General features: G+C 31.1%; 1 pseudogene; it reads left to right on the forward strand.

The window, feature by feature from the left end:
* The first annotated feature begins 1,488 nt into the window (after positions 1–1,488).
* Positions 1,489–2,844, forward strand: LOC127073318 (heat stress transcription factor A-5-like; annotated as a pseudogene).
* The last annotated feature ends 1,509 nt before the right edge of the window (positions 2,845–4,353 follow it).

A 4,353-nucleotide genomic window follows, 5' to 3' on the forward strand; every position in this document is an offset into this window, starting at 1 on the left:
AGAGAATTTTAGAAATTATTTTGGGATTTTTTTGATAAAAAATGAAATTACTACGAATTTTTAAAGAAAAAGAAATTTAAAATAATAAAAGAAAAGAAATTAAAATCAGAAAAAACCAGGAGCGTTGGATCATGCCTAATTAATTGACGTGGCAAATCAACACTCTAAATGATGAGAAACATGATGGAACGCATTGCAAGGCGAACACATGATCCGGTATCAATCCAACCAATCAAAACATTTCAAAATGCCAACGTGTCTGGTCCAAAGTCAAACCACTTTAGAAATACTCTGGTCATCTCCTCTAGTGAGCTCCCACCAGAGTTTTATCGTTTGTTAACTTCAACACACGAGACCACCACCATTGTGATCTTCTTCTCTTCCTGAATTCAACATTATGCCTCAAATTCATTTATGTGAATTGAGAAAGTGAATTTCAAAGAAGTTTTAGAAACAAGCAAAACACAAAAAGTAAAATTAAATGAGGAACATGATCAATCAAAATTAGATAAATTAGGGGAAAGCATTAGAGAGTGAAGGACTACATGGTGGTAACTTGTTTGAGTTCAAATGATGCTCAGAACTACCTTGTCCAAATGGTGATCAAAAGTTGATGAAGCTCAATCTGGTTAGAGCAATTCAGAAGGTCTTAGAGCTTGGGAATTGTTGCAAAAGCTTCATAGGATGTCGATGGAGCTAATAGAATCAAGAAAATGGATTAAAACAGGTTGAAACTCAAAACACGATAGTTGAATTTTCTGGGTAAAACTTCAAGTTGCAGCAGGGATTTCTTGGCTCTCAAAATCATGCAAATGAAGGCAAAAACTTCCTCTTTTTTAAGGCAATGTAATTGGATCCAAATACGTGTGGAATGATGTTGAATTCCTGCAAAACGAATTTGATCCAAATACATTTTTAAATAATGTATTATTGTAAACAAGATGTAGAAATTATTTATCATATTAATTAGATACTTGATATATTAAGATTAGCTCAATTAATAAATATTTATAAGAAGGAGATTTTGATATATCTTTTTAACATATTTAATAATTTCAACATAATGTTAAATCTTATTGACATAATATATGTTATTATTATTATTAAGGTGAATTTGGATACTCATACATACGATTATAAAAATCATAAAGTTTATCATATTAAGTTCGACGTTGTTCAATTAATCTTGTTTGGTATATATTATTGACTGATTAATATAATAGTGTTTACAAAATATTTTTGAAAGGGTAATAATTTAAATTTAATTTTGGTCAAATAAAAGAAAAAGTAAGTGTAAACGAATTTATTTTTATTTAAAACAAGAAGACAAAAAACTTTAACAAATTCATTTTATTGAAAAAAGAAAAAGACTAAAAACGGATACAACGGACATGCGTGCCAAAGAAGTTCAATGGATTCAATGCATCGTATGCATTTATTTCTGTGAAAATGATGTAGTAGTCAAATGTATTGGGACTTGATCATTAGTATATAATAGAATGCACTTTGGTTCATTTGAAACCAACAAAATCATGGAGAATTCGACGAAAGAACAAGGTGGTGGTGGTGGTAGTGGTGGTCCGACAGAGTTCCTAGTGAAAATTTACCAGATGGTTGATGATCCATATACTGATAATATTGTCTCATGGAGTCAAAGCAACAACAGTTTCATCATTAAGGACCCTGATGAATTCGCTACCAATCTTCTTAGCAAGTATTTCAGACACAACAATTTCTCCAACTTTGTTTGTCAGCTCAATACCTATGTTCGTAATATATTCTTTTATTATTTGAATTATTATGCCTAAACTTAATTATATTTTGTTATTAATCTCATATATTTCTTTAACCATTTCATTTTTCATTTTTAAATGGTGGTTCATGCTTTAAATGTGGAATCTCTTCCGTCTCTAAGTTTTTTATTTAGGCTACAACGACCGAGATGGTTTTTGCACTATACAAATTTGATGTCTAATATATTATGGTTCATTGTTATGTGTTTCAATGTCAGGGATTTCACAAAATAAAACATGATCAATGGGAGTTTGCTAATGAGTATTTTCTGAAAGATCAATATTATCTTCTTGGTAATATTCAAGGCAAGCAAACTGTTCACAATCACGCCCTTGGAGAAGTAGAAAGGCTTGCATTTGAAGAAGAAATTGAGAAACTTGAAAATGAAAAAGCCTCTATTGAACTAGATATTTCTAGCTTCAAACAGTACCTGCCAGCTAAAAAGCTTCATGTGGATAATCTAGTGCAAAGATTAGAAGCATTAGAGTATAGGCTTAATAATTTGAAGAACTCGTTTGAAACAGTTCTTCAAAATCCTAAATTCGTCGAAAAAATGAATAAGAAGTTGAGTTCATTTTTTCGTTAATATTTTCCCATAAAAGGACTTTTATTAATACTGGTGAAAATGCTTTTGTTGACAACAGTAGCAACTTTGGATTAACAGAAGTTTGAAATAGTTTGGCTAATAATGATAACAACTTTGGATTGATGGGAGTTGAAAAATGATTTTGCTGACATTGATACCAATTTTAGATTTATGGATTTTGGAGATCTTTTTGATGAGAATGATAGAAACTTTAAATTTATGGAAGAGGGAGAAAGTGCACATGATAAGGTTACGGGTGAAGGAGGGTTATCATAAGAAACTTAGACAATAACAACTTTTGGATTTGCATCTAGCAAAAAGGGTAGAATAAAAAATGTGATGGTGGAGGAACATTTTCAATAGGAATTTGAATAGTGCAGTTACACATGACTATTTGTAAAAATATGATGTAATAAAAGATCGTTTCGTAAAAAAGAAATACCAAAGGATCAATAATAAATGTATTTGTTGACTTTTTTCAAAAAGTATTGTATTTTTTAATAAATTAATTACTTTTGTGGTATTTTTAAGTAATCAAATAGTTACTTTTTTTTAAAAAACAAAAATATAGGAGGCGTGAAGCAACCTCTATTCTTCAGGTTTTCATTAGAAGTGTCGCGCTGCAAAAAATTCCCGAGCGCATAACACGCTCGAAATACAACAGAGTTATCATTGAATTATATTTATTCAAAGAGAAAGGAAAAATATCAATAAAACCCAAAGGGAATAGAAAAGTGTAAGGAAGTCAGTTATGCAAGGGGAAGGTATGAGCACCCCTCACATCTGTTGTACTCAATGAGGATCATTTTTATTGTTCTTTGCACAGATAGATGTCATCATCTAAAGGTTACTTACGATTGATTTTAATTAAAGGGGAAAATAAGTTCTTAATTAATATGCTCGCCAAGACTGCAAAACCTTGTGTCCTCGTATTTTCATGGTGCAATGAGAAAAATTAGAGCTCTGTAGTTCGTGGGGTAAAAAATAAGTATTTGTTGGTTGATTTTAGGGAATGATTTTATAATCGTATCATATAAGTGTTTTTGACGTTAGTTGTTTGATCCTGGTTCGGATGCTCTAAGATGTTAGTTTGACTAATAAGGAATGAATTAAAATAGTTCTTTTTATGAAAATAAATTGTTGTTTGGACAAAGAATTGTAAGGTTGGTGTCTACACCAAGAACATGAATGTAAAAATGGTGTCTGGACCAAGAACGGGAAAATAAAAGTGGTGTCATAATCAAGAGAAGGAAATAAAATTGGTTTCATAACCAAGGATAAGAAATAAAGGTGGTGTCATAACCAAGAGAGTATTTTAACCAAGAACATGTGATTAACCCAAAAAGAGTAGTGCTTTAACCAAGAGATGGTGATTAACCCAAAGAGAGGGGTATTTTACCTAAGAGATGGTGATTAACCCAAAGAGATGGGTGTTTTAACCAAGAGATGATGATTAACTCAATGAAAAAGGTGTTTTAACTAAGAGATGGTGATTAAACCAAAGAGAGTGGTGTTTTAACCAAGAGATTATGATAAAGCCAAAGAGATTGGTATTTTAACCAAGAGATGGTGATTAACCGAAAGAAAGTTAGAGAGAGAAAGATTATGAGATATCTTTGAGGTTAGTTGTGATTGATTTTAGTCCGAAGAGGAATGTTGAAATTTGCCTTGATTTAAATTAAACTAAAGTCTATGAATGGAACTGATTACTTTGAACAATTGGATCATGTGTTATGTATCCAAAGATATTCAAAATAAGGATAGGAATGCTCCCTCTTATTCCTTCTCCATTTCTTAATGCTCGTGCCTCACAATTTGCATCGTATTTGCTAAGAGTTTTATGGTTTATACTTGACGTTGGCTCATGTTTATTTGCAAAATATAGTTTTAGTATTGAATGGAAAAAGAGAGAGATATGATTAAAAGAATGAGATATGGTACCAAAGAAAGGCAATGATAAATAATGTTGTCAT

Source organism: Lathyrus oleraceus, chromosome 4, assembly GCF_024323335.1.
Source record: "Lathyrus oleraceus cultivar Zhongwan6 chromosome 4, CAAS_Psat_ZW6_1.0, whole genome shotgun sequence".
NCBI lineage: Eukaryota > Viridiplantae > Streptophyta > Magnoliopsida > Fabales > Fabaceae > Lathyrus > Lathyrus oleraceus.